Here is a 7,456-nt window from a genome sequence, read left to right as displayed (position 1 = left end):
CTCCCACGTTGCGGCGACAGTTTAGAATCCCATGAGGCGGGGGCGAAGTGTGGGCGGGGAAACTGAGGCCTGGAATGGGTCAAGGGGCAGCTCGGCTCCTAGGGACGGTCGGGGAGCCTAGTGGGAACTCTATAAATATTTGTGCATCAAACTGTACAGGGTTTCCTCTGTTGGCTCCAGGCCAGGTCACGGTTAATGCCCTTGGGCCTCAGTTTCCCTACCTGTGCAATGGCAATAAAGTGTCCCTACTTTAGACGGTTAACTGAGAGTCTTAGGTAGAGCTAAGCATATCTCTAGGTGCTTATTAAGTCCCCTCACCTCTGTCCTCTCCCCTGAGCGCCAGCCTAGCCTGGGTATCTCCCCACCCCAGACCCGTCCTGTCTTTGCAAACCTCACCTCCCCAGATTCACTGAAGATCCCAGCCCAGCACTCGCTGTGTGAAGGCAATCAGTCACTGACTCAGTGATGCATTCATTAATTTAGCATTTACTCAGCAACCTACGGTGATGGTGAATAAAAGCAGGCCAGGTATCCCTTGCATTCAGAGACAGGATTTAGTAAAATAACGTTACTGGGCACAGTGGCTCATGCCTGTAATCCCAGCACTTTGGGAGGCCGAGGTGAGCAGATCACGAGATCAGGAGTTTGAGACCATCCTGGCTAACACGGTGAAACCCCATCTCTACTAAAAATACACAAAATTAGCTAGGCCAGGTGCCCGTAGTCTCAGCTACTCAGGAGGCTGAGGCAGGAGAATCTCCTGAACCTGGAAGGTGGAGGTTGCAGTGAGCCGAGATCGCGCCACTGCACTCCAGCCTGGGCCACAGAGTGAGACTCTGTCTCAAAAAATAAATAAATAAATAGGCCGGGCACAGTGGCTCATGCCTGTAATCCCAGCACTTTGGGAGGCCAAGGCAGGTGGATCATGAGGTCAGGCGTTCGAGACCAGCTTGGCCAAGATGGTGAAACCCTGTCTCTACTAAAAACTACAAAAATTAGCCGGGTGCGGTGGTGAGCACCTGTAATCCCAGCTACTCGGGAGGCTGAGGCAGGAGAATCGCTTGAACCCAGGCAGGCGGAGTCTGCAGTAAGCCGAGATCATGCCACTGCACTCTAACCTGGGTGACAGGGCAAAACTCCGTCTCAAAAAATATATATATATAATAATAAATAAAGAAATAGGCCGGGCGCGGTGGCTCAAGCCTGTAATCCCAGCACTTTGAGAGGCCGAGACGGGCAGATCACGAGGTCAGGAGATCGAGACCATCCTGGCTAACACGGTGAAACCCCGTCTCTACTAAAAAATACAAAAAAAAAAAACTAGCCGGGCGAGGTGGCGGGCGCCTGTAGTCCCAGCTACTCGGGAGGCTGAGGCAGGAGAATGGTGTGAACCCGGGAGGCGGAGCTTGTAGTGAGCTGAGATCCGGCCACTGCACTCCAGCCTGGGCGACAGAGCGAGACTCCATCTCAAAAAACAAAACAAAACAAAAAAAAAAAAAAAAGAAAGAAAGAAATAAAAACGTTAAAAAGTGACAAAGCTATGGAGTAAGAAAGCAGAGAAGCTAAGTGACATGGGAGAAGGGGAGACCTGTAGTGTCAAATGGGGAGGTCAGGGAATACAGTGAGGACAGATTCAAGCAAAAATCCCATTAGGTGTAGTGGCTCATGCCTGTAATCCCAGCACTTTGGGTGGTTGAGGTGGGCAGATCATGAGGTCAGGAGTTCGAGACCAGCTTGGCCAACATGGTGAAACCCCGTCTCTACTAAAAATACAAAAATTAGCCAGGTTTGGCAGTGGTCATCTGTAGTCCCAGCTACTCAGGAGGCTGAGGCAGGAGAATCGCTTGAACCCAGGAGGCGGAGGTTGCAGTGAGCTGAGATCACACCACTGCACTCCAGCCTGGGTGACAGAGCAAGTCTCCATCTAGAAAAAAAAAATCCCACTTGGCGCGGTGGCTCACACCTGTAATCCCAGCACTTTGGGAGGCTGAGTGGGACGGATCCCTTTGTTGTACTTTTCCAGTTTTTACTTGTAAGACCCTGACTTTTTTTACACTGATATTTGAGATTCTTTTTGGGGGGCTGTCAGGGGCTGCTCTTTGTTTTTGTTTTTGTTTTTTCCTGAGATGGAGTCTCACTCTGTCCCCTAGGCTGAACTGCAGTGGCGCGATCTCCGCTCACTGCAAGCTCCGCCTCCCGGGTTCAGGCCATTCTCCTGCCTCAACCTCTGGAGTAGCTGGGACCTCTGGAGTGCCCGCCACCACACCTGGCTAATTTGTTTATTTTTAGTAGAGACAGGGTTTCACCATGTTAGCCTGCCTCAGCTTCCTAAAATTCTGGGATTACAGGCGTGAATCACCGCACCTGGCTAATTTTTTTGTATTTTTAGTAGAGACGGGGTTTCACCATGTTAGCCAGGCTGGTCTCGAACTCCTGACCTCAGATGATCTGCTTGCCTCGGCCTCCCAAAGTGCTGGGATTAACAGGCGTGAGCCACCACACCTGGCCAGGAAGACCCTATTTCTACAAAAAAATGTAAAAATTAGCCGGGCATGGTGGGCGCACCTGTAGTCCCAGTTACTCGGGAGGCTGAGGTGGGAAGATCTAGGATCACCAGAGCCCAGCGGTCGAGGTTGCAGTGAGCTGTGATTGTGCCACTGCACTCCGGTCTGGGCGACAGAAACGCTGTCTCCAAACAAACAAACAGAAAACAAAAACCAGAGGAGGAGAGGGAGGAAACCTGGGGGAGCCTGGGGATAGCTGTTATCAGGCAGACAGCACAGCCAGCTTAGAGGCCCTGAGGCTGCGCCTTGCCTGGAGTGTTCCTAGCAGGGAAGGGGCAGGAGAGTAGGTCAGAGGGCAAGGTGGGGCAGGTCCCAGGAGGCCTTGCGGGTCAGGGTAAAATGTTTGGAGCTGCTGTGTTGGGAAATGACTGTCAGGAGCCAGGGCAGAAGCGAGAGACCAGGGAGGGACTGGGAAGGCGAACTGGCCACAGGTTGGGGTGGCTCCGACTAGGGTAGGGGCAAGCACAGAGCGGGGAAGGTGCCATAGGGCGAGAAAAAGAAGGAGAAGAGGGACAAAGCTGTCCCTGTCAGCAGCAGGAAGAGGGTGGGAGGGCGGAGGCGTGGAGGTCGAGGTGAGCTCTGGAGTTCAGGGCAAGGTCTGGGGGGATGGACGTGCAGGCAGGGTGGCCACATGGTGGAGATTAGAGCCGGGAGCCTGGACCACGTCCTGGGAGCAGAGTAGAGTTCGGGAGAGTGAGTCCAGCCCTGCTGGTGTTCAGAAGCCCGGAGAGGGGGAGGAGGCAGCAGCAGGAGGGGAGACTCAGTACAGACACTGGAGCAGCCCGAGCTACAGACCTGGCTGTGTTATCTCAGGCAGGTTACTCAATCTCTCTGTGCCTCCCCTCTCCCTTGCCTTGTAAAACATAGACAAGAGGTCAGGCGCGGTGGCTCAAGCCTGTACTCCCAGCACTTTGGGAGGCCGAGGCGGGCGGATCACGAGGTCAGGAGATCGAGACCATCCTGGCGAACACGGTGAAACCCCGTCTCTACTGAAAATACAAAAAAATTAGCCGGGCGTAGTGGCAGGTGCCTGTAGTCCCAGCTACTTGGTAGGCTGAGGCAGGAGAATGCTGTGAACCCGGGAGGCGGAACTGGCACTGAGCCGAGACTGCGCCACTGCACTCCAGCCTGGGCGACAGAGCGAGACTCTTGTCTCAAAAAAAAAAAGAAACAGGGACAAGAACAGCACCCACTTCTCAGGGTCATTGGCTAATAATTGCAGTGTACATAGAGCAGCGCCTGGCACCAGCATTGCATAAGTGCTCCTTAAATAGGATAAAAGGCAGGAGGTTGCCAGGTATCCTGGAAACCCCGGGAGGAAGGTGTCTAGGGGCAGAGGGAGGGAGTGGCTATGTGATGCCACCAGACCGCCAAGTCAGCCTGAGGACTGAGCAGGGATTAGCCCAGCAGACATTGCTTGTGGCTCAAGGAAGGGAGCCAGTGCCCAGCAGGGTGGATGTGGGGGAGGAGAGAATTGGAGGTGTGGGGCAGACACATGGGAGATCAGGAGACGGACAGGGCTCAGGAGAGGATTTTATGACAGAAGAAAGGGCATCTGGGTTGCTGGAGTAAAGACCCAGTAGTGTGACCTGCAAATCCGGGGCAGGGGTGGATTAAGAGAGGCTAAGCTCAAGCCGGGGGCGGCCTGGATGATAACGGCAGAGCCAGAGGCCCAAAAGTCAGGCCATGATCCACACACAGGGTGGGTGAGAATGTAAGAAGGTGCAGCTGCTGTAGAAAACAGTCTGGTCGGCTGGGTGCAGTGGCTCATGCCTGTAAACCAAGCACTTTGGGAGGCTGAGGCAGGCAGATCACCTGAGGTCAGGAGTTCGAGACCAGCCTGGCCAACATAGTGAAACCCTGTCTCTACTAAAAATACCAAAGTTAGCCAAGCGTGGTGGCACGTGCCTGTAATCCCAGCTACTCGGGAGGCTGAGGGAGGAGAATCGCTTGAACCTGGGAGGTAGAGGTTGCAGTGAGCCGAGATCACGCCACTGCACTCCAGCTTGAGCAAAAAGAGTGAAACTCCATCTCACTCCGTCTCAAAAAAAGAAAAAAGAAAGGAAAGAAAACAGTCTGGTGGATCCTCAAACTGTTACACAAAGAGTCACCATAGGCCGGGCACGGTGGCTCAAGCCTGTAATCCCAGCACTTTGGGAGGCCGAGACGGGCGGATCACGAGGTCAGGAGATCGAGACCATCCTGGCTAACACAGTGAAACCCTGTCTCTACTAAAAAATACAAAAAAACTAGCCAGGCGAGGTGGCGGGCACCTGTAGTCCCAGCTACTCGGGAGGCTGAGGCAGGAGAATGGCGTGAACCCGGGAGGCGGAGCTTGCAGTGAGCCGAGATCCGGCCACTACACTCCAGCCTGGGCGACAGAGCAAGACTCCGTCTCAAAAAAAAAAAAAAGAGTCACCATAGACTCAGCAATTCCGCCCTTAGGCATACACCCAAGAGAATGAAAACATACGCCCACACAAACACTTGTACAGCTTTACAAACTCAACAGGTGAAAACAGCCCAGATGTCCATCCACAGATGAATAAATAAACACAATGTGATTCCTCCACACACTGGAATATTTCTCAGCCATGAAAAGGAATGATGAGGCTCTGACACAGGCCACAATGTGGATGCAGCCTGAGGACCTCATGCCCAGTGAGATAGGCCAAGCAAAAAAGAACACGCAGTGTGTGATCCCATTTCTTTTTTTTTTTTTCGAGACAGAGTCTTGCTGTATCCCCCCAGGCTGGAGTGCAGTGGCATGATCTCGGCTCACTGCAACCTCCCACTCCCAGGTTCAAGCGATTCTCCTGCCTCAACCTCCAGAGTAGTTGAGATTATAGGCGCCTGCTGCCACGTCCTGCTAATGTTTGTATTTTTTTTCTTTTTTTGAGATGGAGTCTCACTCTGTCTCCCAGCCTGGAGAGAAAAGGTGTAATCTTGGCTCACTGCAACCTCCACCCTCCGGGTTCAAGAAATTCTCCTGCTTCAGCCTCCTGAGTAGCTGGGATTATAGCGCACACCACCACGCCCAGCTAATTTTTGTATTTTTAGTAGAGACGAGGTTTCTCCATGTTGGTCAGGCTGGTCTCGAACTCCTGACCTCATGATCTGCCCGCCTTGGCCTCCCAAAGTGCTGGGATTACAGGTGTGAGCCACCGTGCCCAGTCCTAATTTTTGTATTTTTAGTAGAGACACAGTTTCCCCATGTTGGCCAGGCTGGCCTCAAACTCCTAATCTCAGGTGATACTTCTGCTTCGGCCTCCCAAAGCGCTGGGATTACAGATGTGAGCCACCGCACCCAGCCAAAAAGTTTCTTTTTTTTTTGAGACAGAGTCTGGCTCTGTCGCCCAGGCTGGAGTGGGGTGGCGTGATCTCGGCTCACTGCAAGCTCTGCCTCCCGGGTTCATGCCATTCTCCTGCCTCAGCCTCCCGAGTAGCTGGGACTACAGGCCCCCGCCACCATACCTGGCTAATTTTTTGTATTTTTTTAGTAGAGATGGGGTTTCACCATGTTAGCCAGGATAGTCTCGATCTCCTGACCTTGTGATCTGCCCGCCTCGGCCTCCCAAAGTGCTGGGATTACAGGCTTGAGCCACCGCGCCCGGCCCAAAAAGTTTTTAAAAAAGAAATCGGCCGGGCGCGGTGGCTCAAGCCTGTAATCCCAGCACTTTGGGAGGCCGAGACGGGCGGATCACAAGGTCAGGAGTTTGAGACCATCCTCACTAACACGGTGAAACCCTGTCTCTACTGAAAAATACAAAAAACTAGCCGGGCGAGGTGGCGGGCGCCTGTAGTCCCAGCTACTCGGGAGGCTGAGGCAGGAGAATGGCATGAACCCGGGAGGCGGAGCTTGCAGTGAGCCGAGATCCGGCCACTGCACTCCAGTCTGGGCGACAGAGCCAGACTCCGTCTCAAAAAAAAAAAAAAAAAAAAGAAATCAAGCCACAGAACAGCCCTTGCCCCAGTCCTTCCTGGTGCCAGGGGCTGCTCTAGAAAGATCTATGGCAACACAGCTTCCTGCAGGGACACCAAAGAACTTCCACCCTCACAGGGAAGCCTTGCTGGAGTCTTGAGAGGTCCCCAAGTCTCCATTTCCCCATTTGTGAAATGGGGTCACTCTGGGAAAAGTTGAGAAACCCCCACAGCACAAATCTCTCCTAGAACCTGGGACCCCGTTCTCAGATCCGAGGTCACGACCCCGTGGTTTCCCCACTTCTGCCCTTATCACAACTGGCAGGAAGTCAGGAACGTGATACGGTCTCTTCGCGGAGCTGTGGGTGCTGAGCTGTTTTTCTGGCAACCCTGAAATAAACACCGGTTTCAGTGTACACATTTGCAACAAACTTACAGAAAACACCTCTGGCAACATTGCAAACAGCTGAGCCTTTGCAAGGGCAAGAACAAATTCGCCAGTGTGGCCCTGTCACCTGGCACTGCCAGGGCGGGAGGAAATGGGGGGGTTTCCTGAGAAGTGAGACAATGGAGGTTGACTCCAAGAACTCGGCCTCTGGGGGCTGGGCAGGAGCAAAGCCATGTGAACAGGCTTATCCAAGACCCGGATTCTGCCAGCCCAGCTCAGGGATCCCTGCTTCACTGCCTTTGGCACCCAACTCCATCTACAACGCCTCTGTGCTGCATCTAGCAGGCCTGAGTCGGGGGCAGTGGCGGGGGCTGGCTCATAGGTACCCCCCCAAATCAACCCAGCCCTGAATCTGTCTCTGAAAAAATACTCAATGCAGGGTCAGAAAAGGTTAAGACCTCGAAGGCAACATAAAAATCCCAAGCGCCTAGGCGGGGTAGGTAGAGTGGCTCACGCCTGTAATCCCAGCACTTTGGGAGGCTGAGGCAGGCGGATCACCTGAGGTCAGGAGTTGGAGACCAGC

The sequence above is a fragment of the Trachypithecus francoisi genome, unplaced genomic scaffold (genome assembly GCF_009764315.1).
Source record: "Trachypithecus francoisi isolate TF-2019V2 unplaced genomic scaffold, Tfra_2.0 Lachesis_group5, whole genome shotgun sequence".
In the NCBI taxonomy this organism is placed as follows: Eukaryota; Metazoa; Chordata; class Mammalia; order Primates; family Cercopithecidae; genus Trachypithecus; species Trachypithecus francoisi.
Note: the sequence above shows the minus strand (reverse complement) of the source record.